Source organism: Callorhinchus milii, unplaced genomic scaffold, assembly GCF_018977255.1.
Source record: "Callorhinchus milii isolate IMCB2004 unplaced genomic scaffold, IMCB_Cmil_1.0 Scaffold1, whole genome shotgun sequence".
In the NCBI taxonomy this organism is placed as follows: Eukaryota; Metazoa; Chordata; class Chondrichthyes; order Chimaeriformes; family Callorhinchidae; genus Callorhinchus; species Callorhinchus milii.
Window position 1 is genome coordinate 61,516,779 of NW_024704742.1, and position 23,015 is coordinate 61,539,793.

Consider the following 23,015-nt stretch of genomic DNA (forward strand, 5'->3'; position numbering starts at 1 on the left):
GTGTAGGCAAATATGACTGCCATTTTTTCCACAGTAATGACCCAGAAATAGCCATTACTACTTTTATCTGAAAGATTGTTGACGATTGTTCTCCCAACAGGAATTCGGAGAAATTAATTTCTGTTTTCAAATAGCATCCATGGGATCTTTAATGTCTACTTGAATAGGTATCTTTAATGTCACTTGAATAGGCATCTGGGGCTTCTGTAAGCGACAGTTCTCACCCCTTGATGTCCATGCAAATTTTATCAACGCTTTCGTACTAAGTGGCCTCTGCTTCTCTTCTAACCCTGTCAGTGTGAGTCCCTATTTCAAAGATGACTCAACCAAATCAGAGTCACACACAAACAGGTATTCCCAGTTAAGCCCATTGCCCGGAACCTGGAAAGTCTAATCGGAGTCCGCTCGCACTAGTAGATCTCGGACGTTGACAAATACCTCCAAAATGCTTACCCCTTTTCTTGTCTGGAATACTACAGAGACTCAAGGATACATTCGATAGAAACAACAGCCCTATATTAAAACCTAGCAACCCTAGGCTACCTTGCATATAAGGAACACAACAATGGAAGATATTATTATTATTATTATTATTATATACAACAATGGGATCAAATATAACAATCACACATAACTATAACACGACAGCACAATACTACATTGGTAAAGGAACATGAAACCAATCCTGACCGTACAGTAGTCCTGTCCACGTCAATACATACCGGATCCCGCCCATTAGTTAGCGACTACGAGGTCCGCTGAGAATTGCCTTACATATATGCATGTGTCTCCACCCACCATATTATGCCAATGCGAGGGTTTATCTTTCCCGCGCTAGCGCCCGTGTGTTATTTTACTCTGCGAGCTGCTTGTTAGCGCTTGTTACCTGACTGTCAATCAAGCAGCCCTGGATCTATACTTCGCTGCAAACTGGTGTAGGCTGGTTGCTAACTCTGTGCTGCAAGCAGCTTCTGCAACTTGGAATCTTACACAACCCATTTAAAGGGACAGGCCTCCCCATTTCCCTTAAATAATATTATATAGTTATATATATATATATCATTTATATATTACAAAATTGGCTGCCGCGTTCGCCCACAAATATACAGTCAATTCACTTCACAGTGTGTTCTGTGAAGCGCTTTGGGACGTCCTCCCGACGTGAAAAGCGCTATATCAAATGCAAGGATTATTATTATTATTATTACAAAAGACTGCAAGAATAGGGTAACCATAACATGCATAACGTCTCATTCAAGAGACTATATTTCTAAAAAAATGCTACACAGGAATGTTAACTGAGAATATGAGCTCAAGGTCCTGGCATTGGTCTTGAACCTACAACCTACTGACAAAGAAGCAATAAAATCTATTTTCCCTTTTCTCCACACTTCCAATAATAAATCTTGCATTCGATATAGTACCTTATCATGTCATTGGGAGTCCTGTAGCTCAGTAGAGCACACGCCCTCACAACGGAAAGACCTGGGTTTGATTCCTGGCAGGGCAAAACCTTGGGCAAGTTTCCTTACTCCATACGCCTGATAATAATCTCTCAAGAAAAAAAAACAATAATAAAATTGGTCACTTCAATCCATGACCATTTGTGGGACACGGCTGCGCCGTCTTTTGCCCACAAATATACAGTCAATTCACTTTACAGTCTATTCTGTGAAGCGCTTTGAGACGTCTAGAATACGTGAAAAGCGCGATATCAAATGCGAGAATTATTATTATTATTGAGATGTCTCAAAGCGCTTCACATAATTTACTATAAAGCGAATTGACTGGGTATTTTGTGGGCACAACATGGTAGCCAATTGTTCACAGTAGTGTCCCACAAACAGTCCTGGATTGAGTGACTAACTTATTATTATTTTAATTTTTTTATTGTGAAGAAAGCAATCTGCCAATCAACTAACAATCTACTCACTCCTAGATAAATAGAGGTGTGTGGAGTAAGTTTGCTTGCCTAAGGTTTTCACCCCACCCAGGTATTAAACCCAAATCCTCTCACTTGCGGAGTGTGTGCTCCAACCATGAGATGTGATGAGGCGCTATACCAAATGCAAGGATTATTGTTATTAAAACCACTAATCTGCAGGACTCTTAATACCTTTACTTTGCAGATATAGGTCTATATATATATATATTTCAAGGATCACAATCAATTCTCAATTTACAACCATCTGGAGGGAGTGCATTCCACATTTTCAGAATCCGTTTTGTGAAGGAATATTTTCTGGTCTCACTTCCATTGTATTTATCAACTGGCAAATGGTATAGGTGTATCAGAGGGGAAGCACTTTATTTACATAAATCAATTCCAAGAAAAAAAAGCATTGGGGATTTTTTTCCAATTATTGGTAGCTATCCACACTTCAGCAAATGAGCACTTTATTCTCTATTGATCTGTAAATTAACCAGGGATCACCGTCTACATTTCAGATGAAGTTTATTTTTTGCAGTTTTGCACAGTTTTACAAAGTTTCCTTCAGATTCTCTAATTATCTTCCTTTAGTTGATTTAAAACTGCTTGTATTGTTAAGAAATTAACAAAAAATCCAGTTCTTTTGAAAATATTTTGATTCAAAAACAACTTGCAAATTTCTGATTCAATAATGATTCTTGCCTTGCAATTGATATAGCTCTTTTCATGTCAGAATGATGTCTCAAAGGGCTTCGCAGGATTTACTGTGAAGTGATTGTATTTTGTAGACACATGCTTAGATTTGCTTTTCCTAAAATATATGTTTTCAAATTATAAACTGGACAGGATTAAAAGGTGCACTAAAGGATTACTCAACAGATGCTTGATTCTTGAGAAAGAATATCAAAGATGATGGGGAGCAGGCAGCAGAGTGGGATTAGACTACATAGCTCATTTAATGGTTGGAAGAATCTTCCCTATAATGTATGTTATGCTAATTGGCCTGCAATTTCAAGGCTAGTGCTTTAGTTTATAATATTGGAATAATATTTGCCAACCTCCACTATAGTTTATATAGCTCCTAAATGTTTTCATCATATTCAATCCATATTAACTCTATAGTATAACTGGAGCAGAAGCCACTTAAAGCATGATTTTTGCTGATATATTAGCTGACATGGAAATACCACAAAAACCTTTTTACATAGAAATTAACCAGTTGCATATTTTAACAACATTTCAGTCCATAAATCTAACAAGAGAGCATCATTTTCACAGCACATTTTTTATTGCATTATGTTAATCATGAAACATCGCTTTTTTTTATTGCATTTTGTTAGTCATTAAACATCGCATTTTACAGAAATAATTATTACTTACTCATTTTATGTGAACAAATGTTGGGGGTGGGTGCGTGGTGAGAGGGGTGCTTCTCTGATTACGAAACTTCCCAACTCGGCCCTCCATAGGTTGCAGACCATACAGAACTCTGCAACTTCTATCCTATATTGCACCAGGCCCTGCGAGCCTGTCACTCTCATCCTCAACTGGCTTTATTGGCTGCCATCCCTCAGAGATTTGAGTTCAAGCTCCTAGTACTCACTTTTAAATCCACCCTCGGTCTTTCCCTACTTACCCCTGCAAAGTTCCTAAACCTTACTGGGTTTATCCCATATCCTCCATGAAGCCCACCACCTGCTCCCTGGACCCCATCCACACCGCTCTTCTTAAACCCCAGCTCCACCTCCTTCCCCCATTACTCACTGACATCATCAAGCTCTCTCTGTCATCTGGCACTGTTCCTAACCCTCTCAAAACAACCACTATAATAATAATAATCCTTGCATTTGATATAGCACTTTTCATGTCTTCTCGACGTCTCAAAGCGCTTCACAGAATATACTGTAAAGTGAATTGACTTTATACATGTGGGTGAAATGCGGCAGTCAGTTGTGCACAGCAGTGTCCCACAAACAGTTGTGGATTGAAAATGACCACTTTATTATTGTTTTGTTTTGGAGGGATTATTATTAGGCTCTGTGTGGAGTAAGGAAACTTGCCCAAGGTTTCGCCCTGCCTGGAATTGAACTCAGCTCTCTCGCTTGCAAAGCGAGTGCTCTAACCACTGAGCTACAGGACTCCACTACAACAACAACAACAACAACAAGATTCCATTTATAAAGAGCCTTTCACGTCAGGAGGACGTCCCAAGGCGCTGCACAGTTGGGTCATGACCCGAGCAGGGGGTAAATGGTCAGGGGAGGGGAGGGAGCGAGGAGGGGGGAAATGGTCAGGGTGAGGGGAGGGATGGGAGGGAGCGAGGAGGGGGAAGAGAGTCGAGAGGGGAGCTGAAGGCTCGGTCAAAGAGAAAGGTTTTGAGACCGGCCTTGAAGGAGGAAAGGAAGGAGGCGGCGAAGGCACTGGGGGATAGAGTTCCAGAGTCTCGGGGCTGAGAGGCTGAAGGCCCGGCCACCGATGGTAGGGCGGTTGGGGCGGGGGACGTGGAGCAGACCAGAGCCAGAGGAACGGAGGGTACGGGCAGGTAGGTAGGGGGATAGTAGGTTGGAGAGGTAGGAGGGAGCAAGGCCGTGAATGGCCTTGTAGGTGAGGATGAGGATCTTGAAATCAATCCTCTGGGGGATGGGGAGCCAGTGGAGGCAAGCGAGGGTGGGAGTGATGTGGTCCCGAAGCCTGGTGCGGGGCAGTACACGAGCTGCAGAGTTCTGAATGACCTGCAGCTTGTGGAGGGAGGTGGCGGGAAGGCCGGCGAGGAGAGAGTTCCCATAGTCCAGCCTTGAGGTGACAAAGGCGTGAACCAGGGTTTCAGCAGCGTGAGGGGTGAGGTAATGGCGTAGTCTGGCGATGTTCCGGACGTGATGGAAGGCGGTGCCAGTTGTGGTGCGGATGTGAGGGAGAAAGGACAGCTCAGGGTCGAACAAAACGCCGAGGTTCCTGACCGGCTTTGAGAGGTGGAGAGTGCAGCCTTGGATGCTGATGGTGTCGGGGCCTGAGGTGCGGAGGCGCTGACGCGAACCAATCAGGAGGGCCTCGGTTTTTCGCACGTTGAGCTGAAGAAAGTTGTCTCTCGTCCAGGACTCGATGTCGGACAGGCAGCTGTCAGGACATCGGTGGTCGTGGAGTTGAGAGTAGAGGAGGAAAGGTAGAGTTGGGTGTCATCCGCATACATGTGGAAGTTAACTCCATGTCTGCGGATGATGTCACCGAGGGGGAGCATATAGAGGGTGAAGAGGAGGGGACCGAGGACAGAGCCCTGAGGGACTCCACATGAGACAGTACGGGGGGTGGAGGAGAAGCCATTCGTCGAGACAAAGAGGATCGAGTTCAAGATCCTCGTCCTCACTTTCAAGGCCATTCATGGCTTTGCCCCCTCCTACCTCTCTGACCTGCTGACTCCCTACCAACCTGCCTGCTGCCTCCGTTCAGCGGGCTCCAGCCTGCTCCATGTCTCCCACCCGACCCGTCCTACCATCGGTGGCCGGGCTTTCAGCCTCTCTGCCCCCACACTCTGGAACTCCATCCCATGGTCCCTTAGCCTCACTTCCTCCCTCGCATACTTCAAGGCTGATCTCAAGACCCTTCTCTTCAATCGTGCCTTTGGTAACCCTCCCACCTCTCTGCCTTCCCTCACCCCTACACCATCCCTCCCCCATACTTGGGCCTCGACACCTGACTGTTCAGCGCTTTGGGACGTCCTCCCGATGTGAAAGGCGCTCTATAAATGTAATTTTGTTTTTGCTGTTTTGTTGTTGTTACTGATCTGCCCATTCCCCCAGCTCAGCAGGTGTTGGTCTGCTTCATGTCTTGCATCCTGCCCGCCCCATCATCAGCAGTTGAGCTTTCAAACTTTCTATAATAATAATAATATTAATAATCCTTGCATTTGATATAGCGCTTTTCACGTCAGGAGGACGTCCCAAAGCACTTCACAGAACACACTGTAAAGTGAATTGACTGTATATTTGTGGGCGAACGCGGCAGCCAATTGCGCACAGCAATGTCACACAAACAGTCGTAGATTGAAAATGACTAATTTAATTATTGTTTTGGGTTTTTTGGAGGGATTATTATTAGGCTCTGTGTGGAGTAAGGAAACTTGCCCAAGGTTTCGCCCTCTGCCTGGAATTGAACACAGGTCTCTCACTTGCAAAGCGAGTGCTCTAACCACTGAGCTACAGGACTGCCAACATTCTCTGGAACTCTATACTTGAGTCCCTTCACCTAGCCCCCTTCTGTTGTCTCCTTCAAGGACTGAAACAAGACCTTCTTCTTTGATCATGCCTTTGGTTATCATACCCCCCACTGAACTTCACCCCTCTTTGGCCCCCACTCCTCCCAATTCCATCTCCCAGCCTGGGAGTAAACTATCCTTGCATCTTGGAGTGTCCTCCCAATGGGAAAGGCGCTATATAAATGCATTTTGTTGCTGCTGTTGTTGTTGGATGGGTGTGACCTTCAGAGAATTCCCAGCAGAAGTTATAGAATAGGACATGAGTTATTTTTTTCTGGTGACCAGTTAACAGGACCATTAACATTTACCTCAGCAAAGCTTTCAAAGGGAATTCCTATTATATCAGTACAAAAGTATCACTAGCATTTGTGATCAGCACATGGTAGAATCTATTATGTGCAGATTTGGTGTCATTGTTCATAATTTATTAATACTTAATATTCTGTAATGAAGCTTTTTAATGAACTAGTTAGCAGTGTATGTTGGACAGGATTTGCAGTAACTATGAATTATGCTTGATGTAAGCCTCACAATTGTCTTCAAATCCCATAATGCCCTGGCACCTTAATACCTTGTCAACCTGCTTAGTCCCCATCCAACTCCCAGCCGCTTTCACTCGACTGGCTCCGGCCTTCTGCATGTCCCTTGTTCCTCATCAGTGGCTGCCCTTTTAGCCACTACACCCCAAAAATCTGGAATACTCTTCCTCTATCCCTCTGCCTTGTCCCCTCCTTCCCCATCTTTGCCCACAAAATACACAGTCAATTCACTTTACAGCATATTCTGTGAAGGGCTTTGAGATGTCTCAAAAACCTCATAAGGCGCTATATCAAATGCAAGCATTATTATTATTATATATCTTCAGGTCACGCATGAAGACCTCCCTCTTCGACAGTGCCTATGGTCACCTCCCCTCCCTCAGCATCATGCTCCGCCACTATCAAGCGCTACCCTGTATGAGGGGCACTATATGAATGCAAGTTGTTGTTGTACGTGACGCCTTTCTTGTTACCGACAACCTTCTTGATGCAGTCAGGTCTGTCCCATTACTGACTGCTTGATGTGTCCTCAGTCCCATTCATGATAAAGAGTGAAAGTTTAGGGAACGCCAAGGAAAGACCAGACTATCCCAGCCTCCCTCCAATTCTAAAAGTGATAATAAGCCATGTTCGATCGCAGGGAGACAGGGATAACCCAGCCTGTCAGAAGTAATCCCTGAATCTATTTATCATTGCAGGGGTGAGATGACAAGGCAGCAAAATATTTAATACACAGGCACATCAGGCAACCAGGAGAAAAAAAGAGAAGTGACCTCTCAAGCAGGCAAGTGCCTCAGGGACTCCGTGTCTGCAGTGTTATCTCAATGTCAGGGGCATTTACACACCTGTTAAGATCAAGTCCTGTATTCAAATACAGCATCTCATGTTAATTACACCCCTCATTGGTTTTGATTGTCCCACATTGAGCTTGCCAGAAATCCTTTGAAGCTATTCCAATAGGTGACTGCAACAATATTTTAAATTGTTGTCAAACTGACTCAGTTGATAGCACTCTTGCTTCTGAACCAGAAGGTCATGGATTCAAGCCCAAGTCAGGATTCTGAACTTACAAAGGCTCTGTGGCTGGGGCTGACACTCCAATATGGTAATGGGGATGCACTACATTGTTCGAGGTGCCACCCTTCGGTTGAGGCGAGGTGCCATCTGCTTGTTCAGGTAAATGTTGAAGGCCTTTTTTTCCCTCTGTGAAATGCAATACACACACTCTATCTGGAGGGATGCATCCTGCTTACCTTATTCCTGGAAGTATTATACACAGATTGGCAAGAGCCAAGATTTCTGGATCCCAGAGTGTGGGTTGGAGTACTGTTGCAGTTAAATCAATTAAATCTGCATAACTTGCCATTGAGAACTTCCTGCTGCTTGTCCAGCTAGAACCACCCAACCTGTTTGGGCTTTGGCTTGCAGGATTAAGAGGAGCTGAGTGGGAGGATTCGCTGCCCCCAGAGTCCAGCCGATGATCTACCAGCCGGGAATATTAGTCATCAATAGACCCCTGGAATACTGTGGACCCATCTGCCTCAGGAACCAGACTACCAAGATCACCACCGAGGGTTGACTCAATTCCTACATTCCATTGTCAAAGTATATTATCTAGGAGCCAGAACAGCTTCAAGGAGACCGTGCTTACCTCCCCCCAAAGCAGTTCACCCAGTTGAAAGAAGAGGAACAGGACTGGGAAGGAGCAAATCCAGGTTCAATCGAAATTTACTGTAACCGAGAAAGGGGCGACTGTGGTCATTCAATAGAGATAACGCAAACAACTGTAAAACTTGTGACATTAACATTGAAAGGAAAGCATTTATTTTTATCCAGTAATAGGGCTCGGTGCAATGATGTGCCATTTTACAAAAATAATCCTTTGATTTGATGCAGTGCCTTAAGATTGAAACATATCAACGCACCACACAGAGCTTTACTCAGAGTGTGGTGATAAAACAACTGCTGATTATGGTGGATGAGGCGCTCTCATTATTTTTTGGAGATAACAAGCTGAAAATATAATGGTTCTGAAATAACATTTGAACATCTGCAATAAATTAGCAGCTTTCAGTTCCCCATTTGAGGTGATATGAAGAAATCTTTAAAATATAACTGTGGCTATTAAGACAACTATTCATTTCAACATTCTCTTATCAGCAAAATTGCTGCAAAAAATACTTAATTACCTGTGTGCCAGATTAGTTCAAATAGCTGTTCATGTAAAGGTGGTCTGGTGTTCACATTAATTGGCTGGTGATGTTGTGAAAAATTTGAAGATTAAATTGCAAATAAGTAAATGGCTAGAGGAGGTCAATAAAATGTATAGGATGCATGCAATTGCAAACGTTATGTTCAAGGGTGATGGATAAAGGAAGATCAAGTTGACTGAACAAAGATGTTGAAATCAGGCCTTAATGTTCAGAGAAAGGCTGCAATGAGATCACAGGGCTCATGAATAGTACTGCATAGTGAATTCACAGAATATTACAAAATTCAGATGGCAGAATTGATACTAAGAGAGTTTACAGCAAAGATAATTCTTTTTAGGCAGTTATTACTGTAGTATTGTTTGACCGGAAAAAGTTTGTTCTCAATTGAAGAAGACAGGATCAATAATGTGCTTCACAATTTGAACTGCCTGTACTGGTATTGTAGGCAGTACTAGACATGTTGTGTGTTAGGCTGGCTCAGTGATAGCACTCTCATCTCTGAGTCAGAAGGTTGTGGGTTCAAGACCCACATCAGGACTTGGAATCACATTGTCTAAGATGACATATCAATGCATTGGCATTGCCTTCCCCACTTTCAAACCCTGCCTCAAGATTTAACTTTTCCCATACGCTTTCAGTCACCTTTCTTGGCCCCCTCATCCTCTTCAGCTTCCACCCATCCCTTTCAGCTCATGTGTCCAGCCAACTCTGTGAAACCCATTGAGACAACATCAACAAAATTACATTTGGGAGGACGTCCCAAGGCTCTGGACAATCAGTGTTTTGGACCCAAGCTGAGGGTTGGGATCAGGGAGGGTGGAGGGCAGGGGGAAGGAGGGTGACCGAAGGCATGGTCAAAGTGGAGGATCTTGAGGCATCCTTCAGATGTGAAAAGGTCTTCATAAATGTAAATGGTATTGTATTTTTCCAACAATATAAAACCTGTGCTACGTTATCCCATAACTCACTGGATAAAACGTTCAGTTTCTGGAGTGTAAAGCAACATGTTAAGCTTTGTTATTCTGTTATCATGAAGCTATTCAAATTGAGGGCAACTTGACTTGTTGTAGTTACAACAAATGCACTTATTCCTCCATGCATCATTTTCAATGTGACCATTTGCTGATATAACACTGTACAATGCGCAAAGAATATATAGGAAAAACTCAACAGTAATAATACAGGGTGCCTCTATACAATACGATATAAAATTACATTTGTATAGCGCCTTACATGTCGGGAGGACATCCCAAGGCATTGGACAGTTAGACATTTGGGCCCTGAACATGAATATGACAGGAACACTCCATTTATTTTTTGCAGATTCTGTCAGATATTAAAAACACAACCAAAGTAATAATTATCCTTGCATTTGACATAGCATCTTACAAAGCAATGTGCCACAAACAATCATGGTGTGAGTGACCAATTTTATTTGGGAGTTTGTTAGCGAGGGGACCGGGAGAAACTCCCTTCTCTTTTCAAACAGTGCGAAGGGATCTTTAATGTCCATTTGGATAAGCAGATAGTGCCTCGATTTAAACATGTCATCCAAAGGACCAAACCTCTGAATATAATAATAATAAATAATAATTCTTGAATTTGATATAGCACCTTATCACATCTTCGAGACATCTCAAAGTGCTTCATAGAATATACTCTAAAGTGAATTGACTGTATATTTTGTGAGTGAAATGCAGCAGCCAATTGCGCACAGCAGTCTCCAACAAACAGTTGTGGATTGAGTGACCAAATAATTGTTATTTATTTATCTATTTATTTTTGAAGTGATTATTACCCCCGGAAAAGCAATCTGCCAATCGATTAACAATCGGGTTTCTACTTACTGCTAGATAAACAGAGGTGTGTGGAGCAAGGAAACTTGTCCAACAATTTGCCCTGTCGGGAATCAAACCCAGGTCTCTCGCTTGCGAGGCGAGTGCTCAAACCACTGAGCTAGAGGGCTCCACATTCATATACAAGGAACATAATTATTAAAAGTAGCAGAATAGCAATGGATGAAACACAAAATGTGGGAACAACAATGCAAGACAACTTAAAGAATGGCAAATGAAGGAAAACAATATAACTGTGGCAATAAATCAAAATGAATGAACAAAGAAGATGTCTACTTTATCCCACAGCAGAATATTTTCTTTAACCAGAGCTTGCCTGTGTGCTTTAAATGGCTGTTCTGAATCTTCCTCTTTGTATTTTCTTTTATCTTGATACATAAGGTAACAATTTTGACATGTGATGTGACAATTATTATTGTCGCCCCATTTTGGTCCAGCATCAAGGTTCCTCAACAATAATAATGGCTCTGAAATCTTCAAGCACAACCACTGTGCTGAAGCAACACCTCACATCTACCTAGTGCTTTCATGGAGGATAATGTCATGGAGCACTTCATAAAATGAGGTCGGATGTTGAACAAGGTTATGTGTGAAGGTTTAGTTGTGGAAGGGCAGGAGGAGGCTCATGTGGAGTACAAACACCAGCATGGACCAGTTAGGCCGAATGGCCTGTTTCTGTGCTGTGTATTTTAATGTATTCTAAAGGAGGAGGAGGAAATAAGGAGGTGGCCGTAGATGACGTCAAAGACAATACAATGTACATTTATAAAGCGTCTTTTATGTCAGGAGGACAAGTGCATCCCAAGGCACTGGACAGTTTAAGGTTTCTACCCGAGCTGGGGATGGGGGCTGAGGGGATGGGGAGCAAGGGGGAAAAGAGATTATAATCAAAGCATTAATCATCTAAATTCTGCTCAGCTAGTTCCAATACTTCTGGGAAGTCCGAGAAGCTAAGTCAGCCTGGAATGAGAAAAGGCCTTTTAGCCTGTTGACCCTTAGGCTGTCAGCTGCTTCACAGAAATGGTTGTCTCTGTAGGCTGACTGTTTTGGTATGTTTTCATCCCACGCATTGTAATGCTGAAAAACGAACTAGAATGACTATAATGCAACTACTCGTATGCTGTAACAGCTTCATTACTGTAATATAATTCCACAGAATGTTACAGCACAGAAGGAAGCTGTTCAGCTCTGAAAGGGCTATCCATTCAGTGCTTTTCCCCTACCCTTTCGTCTACTCTTTTTATATTTTGTAACCCACAAAATATATAGTTAATCCTCTTTACAATATATTCTGTGAACTGCTTTGAGACGTCTCAACAATGTGATAAGACGTTATAGCAAATGTAAGGATTATTATTATTTCAAATATTTGTTCAGTTCTCTGTCCCTCTCCTCTGGCTCTGTCCCCATTCCCTTAAAAACTGCCATCATCACGCCCACCCTGAAAAAACCCTCCCTTGATGCGTCGCAGCTATCAAGCTACCGGCCCATCTCCAACCTCCCCTTTCTCTCCAAGGTCCTGGAAAGAGTTGTCGCCTCCCAACTGCGCTCTTTCCTTTCCACCCATTCACTTTTCGAACCCCTTCAGTCAGGTTTCCGTGCTGCCCATAGCACAGAAACTGCCCTGGTCAAGGTCACCAATGATATCCTGACCATCTGTGACCAGGGCTCCCTCTGCCTCCTCGTCCTCCTCGACCTATCGGCAGCATTCGATACGGTCGACCACGCTATCCTACTCCACCGCTTGTCCTCCCACCTCAACCTTCAAGGCACTGTCCTTGAATGGTTTAGGTCGTACCTTTCTCACCGTCTTCACTTTGTCTCGACGAATGGCTTCTCCTCCACCCCCCGTACTGTCTCATGTGGTGTCCCTCAGGGCTCTGTCCTCGGTCCCCTCCTCTTCACCCTCTATATGCTCCCCCTTGGTGACATCATCCGCAGACATGGAGTTAACTTCCACATGTATGCGGATGACACCCAACTCTACCTTTCCTCCTCTACTCTCAACTCCACGACCACCGATGTCCTGACAGCTGCCTGTCCGACATCGAGTCCTGGACGAGAGACAACTTTCTTCAGCTCAACGTGCGAAAAACCGAGGCCCTCCTGATTGGCTCACGTCAGCGCCTCCGCACCTCAGGCGCTGACACCATCAGCATCCAAGGCTGCACTCTCCACCTCTCAAAGCCAGTCAGGAACCTCGGCGTTTTGTTCGACCCTGAGCTGTCCTTTCTCCCTCACATCCGCACCACAACTGGCACCGCCTTCCATCACCTCCGGAACATCGCCAGACTACGGCACTACCTCACCCCTCACGCTGCTGAAACCCTGGTCCACGCCTTTGTCACCTCAAGGCTGGACTATGGGAACTCTCTCCTCGCCGGCCTTCCCGCCACCTCCCTCCACAAGCTGCAGGTCATTCAGAACTCTGCAGCTCGTGTACTGTCCCGCACCAGGCTTCGGGACCACATCACTCCCACCCTCGCTCGCCTCCACTGGCTCCCCATCCCCCAGAGGATTGATTTCAAGATCCTCATCCTCACCTACAAGGCCATTCACGGCCTTGCTCCCTCCTACCTCTCCAACCTACTATCCCCCTACCTACCTGCCCGTACCCTCCGTTCCTCTGGCTCCGGTCTGCTCCACGTCCCCCGCCCCAACCGCCCTACCATCGGTGGTCGGGCCTTCAGCCTCTCAGCCCCGAGGCTCTGGAACTCTATCCCCCAGTGCCTTCGCCGCCTCCTCCCTTTCCTCTTTCAAGGCCGGTCTCAAAACCTTTCTCTTTATAATAATAATAATAATAATAATCCTTACATTTGATATAGCGCTTTTCACGTCAGGAGGACGTCCCAAAGCGCTTCACAGAACACACTGTAAAGTGAATTGACTGTATATTTGTGGGCGAACGCGGCAGCCAATTGCGCACAGCAATGTCCCACAAACAGTCGTAGATTGAAAATGACCAATTTAATTATTGTTTTGGGTTTTTTGGAGGGATTATTATTAGGCGTGTGGAGTAAGGAAACTTGCCCAAGGTTTCGCCCTGACCTGCCTGGGATTGAACTCAGGTCTCTCACTTGCAAAGCGAGTGCTCTAACCACTGAGCTACAGGACTCAGGACTTTGACCGCGCCTTCAGCTCCCCTCTCGACTCTCTTCCCCCTCCTCGCTCCCTCCCTTCCCTCCCCTCACCCTGACCATTTCCCCCCTCCTCGCTCCCTCCCTTCCCTCCCCTCACCCTGACCCTGCTCAGGTCATGACCCAACTGTGCAGCGCCTTGGGACGTCCTCCTGACGTGAAAGGCGCTTTATAAATGGAATCTTGTTGTTGTTGTTAAAAACGACATCACTGATTTTGGCAAGGTGTTCCTTGTCCTCAACTCCAGCACCACTGCTGTCCTGACAGACTGCCTGTCGGACATCAAGTCCTGGATGAGGGCAAATTTCCTAAAGTTGAATGTGAACAAGACGGAGGTCCTCCTGATCGGCTCGCGCCAGTGCCTCAGCACCTTAGGCTCTGGCAGCATCAACCTCCATGGTTGCACACTTCAACTCACTGCCAGTCAGGAACCTCAGTGTCTTGTTCGATTCTCAACTGTCTTTTCTCCCCTACATTCAAGCCATGACTCGCTCTGCCTTCCCTCACCTCCGTAACCTCACCCGACTCTGCCACTACCTCACCCCTCAGGCCGCTGAAACTCTTGTTCATGCCTTCATCCCCTCCAGGCTCAACTATGCAAATGCCCTGCTTGTCGGCCTTCCCAACTCCTCCCTCCACAGGCTGCAGATATTCCAGAACTCTGCAGCCCGTGTCCTCTCCCGCACCAAACTCCGTGACCTCATCTCCCCCACTCTCGCCCGACTCCATTGGCTCCCTATCCTTCAGAGGATCCAGTTCAAGAACCTGGTCCTCACATACAAAGCCTTCCGTGGCCTCGCCCCACCCTACCTCTGCGACCTCCTAACCTCCTACCAACCCGCTCGTTCCCTCCGCTCAGCCGGCTCTGGCCTGCTCCACGTCCCCCGACCCACCCGCCCCACCATTGGCGGGAGAGCCTTGAGCCACTCTGCTCCCAACCTCTGGAATTCCATCCCCCAGTCACTCTGCCTCGCCCCCTCCTTAGCCTCCTTCAAGTCCCTCCTCAAGACCCTCCTCTTCGACCATGCCATCAGCCACCCCCCTTCTCCTCCCCTCCCTTCTCCCCCCCATCCCCAGCTCGGGTCTGAAATCCTGTACTCTGTCCAGCACCTTGGGACATACTCCCGACATGAAAGGTGCTATACAAATGTAATCTTGTTGTTGTTGTTGTAATAACCATTCCCCTGTCTTTCTCAATCATAAACAACAACAACAACAATAAAATTACATTTATAAAGTGCCTTTCACGTCAGGAGGACTTCCCAGCAAAATATCTTTTTCTACGAATTTGGATTTGAAAGATTCTACAACAGCAAATTGCATTTATACAGTGCCCTATTCTGCCTGGAGGAAACGTCTCTTGAAAGCATTTTTAGTTTGAATATTACACGTTTTTCTCTTAATATTAACCTGACTTACTGTAATTAAAAAAAAACATTTATACATTTCTTTGCATGTGAGGAGAACGTCTCAAAGCACTTCACACAACTGACTGGATGCCCATGTGAAGAATTAAGTCATGTTTTGAAGACAGAGGGAAGGGGCAACATAGAGCATGCAGGGGACAAATGGATGAAAGTTCACCCACTGATGGTGGGGTGGAGGAAGCGGAGCATGGGCAGTATTAAAAATGATATAAAATAAAACCAACCCATTTTAAATATCATTCCTTTCATCTTCTAGCCTATCTTCCCTCTTTGTCCTTTCTTATTTATATTTAGATTAGGCAGATGTATTCTTATTTATATGTAATATATCTTCTATTCTTCTCTAACCTGTTCTGCTTTTTCTAACTTTTAAAATCTCCTATCATTATTCTTCCCTCTGTCTGGCTATCTTCTCATCTTGGAAGTGGGAGAGCAGAATTTTAAGACTATTTTCAGGCCATTAAAAAGGTCATTCACAGAGCACTGAGTGCAAAGAGCAACAAGGATGTGTCAAAGGAATGAACTATGAGCTGGGCTCATAGAAAAGTGTGGCCGGGCCTTTTCCGCAAATGCCCTCCTCCTATACAAACACGGTATAAATAATGCCTCCTCTACACACCTGTATGCACAGTGCGCTAAGCCCCAGGCCTCTCACTTGCGAGGTGAGCGCTCTAACCAATACACTACAGGAGTCCACAAAGGATCAGATAGGCCCAATGTGATCTTGTGACTGGACTGTGACTGCTTCATTATCTGATGTAAGAATAATCAAGGAGTAAGAAAAAGTCAGGTAAACCTGCTGACTGTCCCACAGAGAGGTCATGTTTGCGCAAGCAAACACATTCAAGGGTTAATTCAGTTCCTTCCCGAGACGTCTAGAATCTGAGCTAGCATTGACTTTACTCAGGCAAAGTTTTTCTTTCTGCTTCCAAAAGTAACTCAGATAAAACTGCAAAATAACTGCCGTGCCTGCGGTCTAGATGTACTCTATTTTCTTAACATATCAGAGAGTATGTGTCAGCTTGGCTCAGCTGGTATCACTCTCGCCTGACTCAGCTTTCAGTCAGAGGTTATGGGTTTCACACTCCCACACCACTTAAAGAAAAGAGTTTCTTCTGGAATCCTAACAAACAATCCCTCAAATAAAAATAAATCACTTCATTGCTGCTTGTGGTGCATTGGTGTACGCAAATTGGCTGCCACTTTCATATACCAAATACAGTCACTTCACTTTACAATAAATCCTGTGAAGCAGACGTCCTCCCCACATGACCTGTTTTATCAGATGCAAGGATTATTAACTTTGCAAATTCTTAATTCCATTTCAATTTTGAAACGAAGATTGCATATCAGAATACATTATCATTTGCTGTACATTCCGAATTGTTAAGAAATTATTGTAAGTCAAAGGCCAGGTCAAATTTCTTTCCAGGCATTCATCTTGCAAAGCCATAGACAGAAAAATGTCAATGTGCTTCCATTTAGTATTTAATTGTTGAGTAGTTTTGTTGTGATCAGCAGCACTACAGCTATGATCTTCTTTCAGTAACTTAATAAATGTGAAAGCCTCTAACTATGAACGCATTGACATTTAGCATCAGTATGTTGGGAGCCCAAAGGCAAAATTGAAACAAAATATGCTTGACCTGCCTTTTCATTCTCTGTCATTCTGTTCTAAGTACAGCACACACATTTAATGCATTTTGAAAGTAGCATTACTTACCTTGGATTCATTTATTTATTTTACTTTTGCGGGGGAAAGAAAGAAGAATATAAAATACTATTTGAATGCAATAGTAATGGTACTTGTTAAGGGTTTTCCGTGTTGTGTTAGGGCTCAGATCACTCCAGCTCTGACACCTGCCATTCCATTGCTTTTCCTCTGAGACTGAGCCCAGTCTTGTGAGCGGGAACCACAATATTGTACTTCCATCGCAAAAGTGCTTGACGGCTAACAAACCTGGAGGGAATATTGAAGTTAACAGTAAGTTCTATTTCTTCCATCAATCACAGCAAATATTGTGGTATTTGACAATTTATATATTTATAAATGGAACTCTACAATTTAAAATAAGTTCTTCCCTACACCTCCCTGACCACTCTCATGAGAAATCCCATGTTTATTAGTTCCTGAATAAATACCCCTAAATAAGCTTCACTTTGTTTACCGACTTTGGCACAGTTGATAGGAATCTTGCTTCTGAGTCAGACGGTTTTGAGTTCAAGCCCCACATCGGGACTTTGAGCTCCAAGTTTATGCTGACACCAATACAGTACTGGCAGGCATATTGCATGATCAGAGGTGAATTGAACTGAGGTCCTGGCTTCCTGTTCATGTGGATGTTAAAGATCTCATGGCAATATTTAGAAAGAGAAGTGATTTTCTTCTGCTGTCCTGGGCATGATTATACACTTTATGCTTGCTGGTGGGACGCTACCTTGTGCAGATTGGCTGTTGCATTTATTTACAAATACAGTCATTACACTTCACAGCAATTCCCTGTGAAGTGCTTTAAATGTTATAGATGTTGTATCACATGCAAATTTTAAATTAATTATAAGTATTAATTAGCAAGTAGAGTAGAGTGTATTCTGTTTGGAATCCAGGCTCTAGTTGAAAGGGACCTGTCTACCTGTCAGGAAAGAATGGTCAGGCTATTCAGTTGAAGGTTTTCTGCAGAGCTTGTCACAACTGTCAGTTTACTTCATACAGTGTGAAGAACAATCTTTTGTCTACAAGATGTCTCCTCCAGCTTATTACAAGGGTTCTGCTCAGAGACTTATCATCTCTGGAGACAGGCAAAACTGCTTGCTGAAGGCTGTATGCAACTTTCACTTCTTAAACCAGTATAGTTGAGCATAACACAAGACACCTCTGTTGTGATTGTTATTCCCATCACAGTAATTTACACCATAGGTCTTGGGAATGACCTAAGATATTCCTCACATAACCACTCATCAGAAATCGTCAGCTACACATGCCAGGATTTCTATTCCCTCAATCCCACCAGAGAGCGATCATCTGTCAGGGACAGTGACATTTTCACCTGTATTAAAGGATCAGTTTATTGCTTGTGACTCTTTAAATAAATCAATATTTATTTATTTTTAAAATACTGGTTGTAAAGGGAAGTTATGGCAACTAACAGTGATTTAAACTTTCTGCCTGATGTTTGGATTAAGGTTGTTCTTAAGCTAAAACCAAGCTAAAAGTTATAACTTCAGATTTCCACCAGTTTGATTGAAATGTTTCAACAACAATACATTTACATAGCGCCCTTCACACGGGGTAGCGTCCTGGAATGCTTCACAATGGCAGAGTCGGAAAAAGATCCAGGAGGAGAGGGACCGGGAGGTGAACATAAGAGCGATAAAAAGGAAGGTCTTTAAACGAGATTTGAAGGTGGGGAGGTAGGGGGCAAGGCAGAGGGATTGAGGGAGAGAAATCCAGAGTTTTGGGGCGCAGTGGTTGAAGGCACAGCCACCGATAGTGGAACAGAGAACACAAGGGACAAACAGGAGGCTGGAGCCAGCTGAGCATAGGCAGCAGGTGGTGGATGGGGAGTAAGCAGGTTGGATAGGTAGGGGGGTGTGAGGGCATAAAAAGATTTGAAGATGAGTGAGAAGGTCATGAAATCGATCCTTTCAGTGATTGGGAGCCAGTGGTGCCTAGTAAGGACTGGTGTGATGGGGGTGCGGAGGTTCGTGCAAGTGAGAATTTAGTCGGCAGAGTTTTGAATTAATTGGATTTTGTGTATGGTGAAGATGGGGAGATCACAAGGAGGGCGTTAGAATAGTCCAGCTGGGAAGTGACAAAGGCGTGGACAAGGGTTTCAGCTGCATCAGTTATGAGTTATGTACTGAGGCGGGTAATGTGGTGGAGATGGAAAAAAGTGGTTCTGGTCAGGGAATAGATGTGTGCTGGAAAGGAAAGCTGGGATCAACCCTGATGCCTAAGTTGCGCACGGGTTCGGAGAGTCTCAGAGAGAACCTAGGGAGATCTGTTTAAAGAGGTAACAGACACAAGTTTGGGAATGGAAAATAATTCCATGACAAATACAGAAATTGGAATAATTTTGCCCAGAAAGGGGAGTTTCTGCTCCTAATTACTATTTAATGACTCTTCTATCACAATTTTATATCTTTGTCTGACTTCAACTTTATCAAATGCCCTTCTTATTTTCAAACTAGCTACAAAATTTCAGCTGCACTAGACAATAATAAAAATAAGCCTTGCAGTTGATACAATGCCTTAACAACAACAACAAGATTACATTTGTATAGCGCCTTTCACGTCGGGAGGAAAACACGTCATTAACATGTCATCAAGACATCTCAAAGAGCTTGATAGGAATTTACTGTAAAGAGTAATGAATATTATTGTGTGCAGTCTTGCACACAGCCATGTTCCCAACAAAGTCATGAAGTGAATGACAATTTTGTCTGAAGTATTTGTTGGCCAGATATCAGGAGAAAACACCCTTCTTTTTTCAAATAGTGCCACCTGTTGTGGCATATATATATATATATATATATATATATGATAGTAAATTGTTGTTGTTTCAAACAGTCAACAGTGTTGTTGTTGTGATACTATACAAACAAAATGCATCTTTATAATAACTGGTACAGTATATGTGTGGTGAATCTTTCTAGATCCATTACAATTCATTTTTTTAATCATCTATATGCAGCATGTATAAATTGCAATAACTGTTTTGAACAAGTAGGTTCACAGGTGAGTCTATTATTGCATATAATACAATATCATTACCGTATAATAATAAACCTTGCATTCGATATAGCACTTTTCACATCTTCTAGATGTCTCAAAGAGCTTCACAGAATATACTGTAAAGTGAATTGACTGTATATTTTTGGGCGAAATACGACAGCCAATTGCTCACAGCAATGTCCAACAAACAGTCGTGGATTTAAGTGACCAATTTATTATTTTTTTTTGTTGTGGGATTATTATCAGGCGTATGGAGTAAGAAAACTTGCCCAAGGTTTTGCCCTGCCATGAATCAAAACCAGGTCTCTCGCTTGCGAGGCGAGTGCTCTAACCAGGAATGAGCTACAGAATCCACTGATATCATAAATATCAGTGCATAATTTGTGGATCTATCAGAATGCTGGGCACTGCAATTGCAGTTTACTATTGAAAACATGACTTGTATCATATCGATTTCAGCCTTTCATCCCAGAATAGGTTCTGGTCTGAGTAGGATTTATAATTCCAGGAGAAGGACACCACATAACGATCACAAATTTGCAGGATAACTAAAATTAATTGGATGTGTTTGCTGTAATTGACTAAATTAATGCTTTTGGTGCAACAGCGAAAAGGATTTGAAATCATAGTTGAACCTCAGGTACGATTTGCAATTTTGTCCAAGTTAGTCATAATGTTTAGAATGGCACTGCAGTAAATCACCATAAAATGCCTTTTCAGTCAGCACACGCTTCTCCACTCCCACACACACACACGTACTCATGTGCTCTTCCAAGTAGAATTCATGATCCAGACATAACAGATAAAAATATATTATTCATATCGTATTAGTCAGCAACACACAAACTGTACACTGTCGATCCAATGCATGTCACATTTCAACTTTCCTGCACAAATAAAGGGTTGTAGTTTGCACCAGTACTTCTATAACATTTTTAGTACAGGTATTTGTATTTGATCTAGTGCCTTTCACCTCAGGAGGATATCTCAAAGTGTTTTACTGGATTTATTGTAAAGGGTATTGGATGTGTATTTTGTATGTAAATGTGGCAATCAGTTTGTGTGCAGCAAGTCTCACAAACAGCTATCAAATGAATGTCTGGAGGATTGTTGGCTTGGACACAAGAAGAAACTTCCAACTTTTTTCGAACAGTGCTATGGGATCTTTAACATCCACCTGACCAGGCAGACGGGATCATATGAAGGATGGCAACTCCAAGAGTACAGTGCTTCCCCCATCACTGTATCAGAGTGTCACCTTAGACTGTGAGTTCAAAGTCCACACAGTGAAGCTTGATCCCACAATTTTCTGATTTAGAGGATGGTAGAATGGGTATTCTAAAAGGATAAGATCAAATAGACCGAAGGGCGTTTTTCATCCAAACCAATCTTATGTTAATGATAATAATAACAATTCTTGCATTTGACATAGCCCCTTATCACATCTTCGAGTCATCTCAAACCGCTTCACAGATAATTTTAAAGTCTAAGACAAAATGGTTTTACAGTCAATGTAGGATGTCCCAAGGCACTGGGAGGAGGTGGGACCTGACACAGCTTCTGTTAACCCTGTAAGCAAAGCTCTAATGGGTAGGGTGATACTAACTGGACAAGCAGTGGAAAGCTTGCCGGACAGCAATATCAATGGCAAGCTATACGGTTTTAGCTGGTTAGACTCCAGCAGTACCACAACGCACACTCTGGGATCCCCAAGCTTCATCTGATGACAACTTGTGCCTAATACTTTACCAAATTTGGTAAGCAGGATGTTTCCCTCGATATGCATTCCATTCCAACAATCTATCTCTGGGATTTCTGTGTGTAGGTGGGATGCATGGAAATCTCTGCTTAGTTTTGATACTCTTAAGCATGGTCATGGATTTACGCATGTTTCAGACACGTGGCTGACCAAAAAAAGAAAAAGAGGGGCTGGGATGGGTTTCATTCTGATTGGATCCATTGCAGCCAGGCTTCAGTTATTCATGAGAAAGTAGAAAAAGTTACATAAAAAGCCAATAAAGTTGACAATAAATAGTAGAAGGTAATGAACATGATTGATGGGATAAGACTAAAATGACACAGAACTAGTACTTAGGAGAATTAAATGCATTAATTTGAATGTAATTTCCATGTAAGGTTTAAGGCATCCCGCCCAAACAAAGCAACATCATCAAAACTTAACAGCCAGTTCCATTGGAAGGAATTTTCAATTCATTACCAAATGTCATCTGTTAGTTTCTCTTTTATGGCATGTGTGCTATTAATTTAATAGATACTTATGGCACAGAAGAAGGTAATTCATCCCATCATGTCTGTGTTGGAAACTATTAAATATAATCTATAAAATATATTCCTGCAGAGCACCAAAAATGTCTCAAAGAAAGTCCCAAAAGACTATTTGGCTCAACAGGTCTGTACATCTTAATGGGCCTTGGATACTGTTGGAGGTGGCTCATAACCATTGATAAAATTGATAAAATTGCTTCATTGAATTTACCCTGGAAATTAAGAGAGACAAAATGATCTAGGGATTAAGATTTTCAGGATTCTAAAGTTGTTGCACAGGTGAACAAGGCCATAAATCATGCAAATAGAGGAAAGCAATGTTACATGTATATAAAACCTTGATGAGACCACATTTAGAGTACTATGTATAGTTCTGATAGGATGGTCCTGGCAAGACAAACGGTGAGAAGCTTGATAGACAGTGCTCTGAATGGCAAGCTATGGGGTTTTAACTAGTTAAACTCCAGCATCACCCCAACATGAACTCTGGAGTTCCCAAACCTTGGGCTCTCGCCAACCCGTGCTTAATATTTTCCGGAATGAGGTAAGCAGGGTACATCCCTCAAGGGAGAGAGTGTTCATTCCATTCTAGACACAAGGACATTTCCATGTGAAGGTGGTCAGTATGGAACTCTCAGTCTGG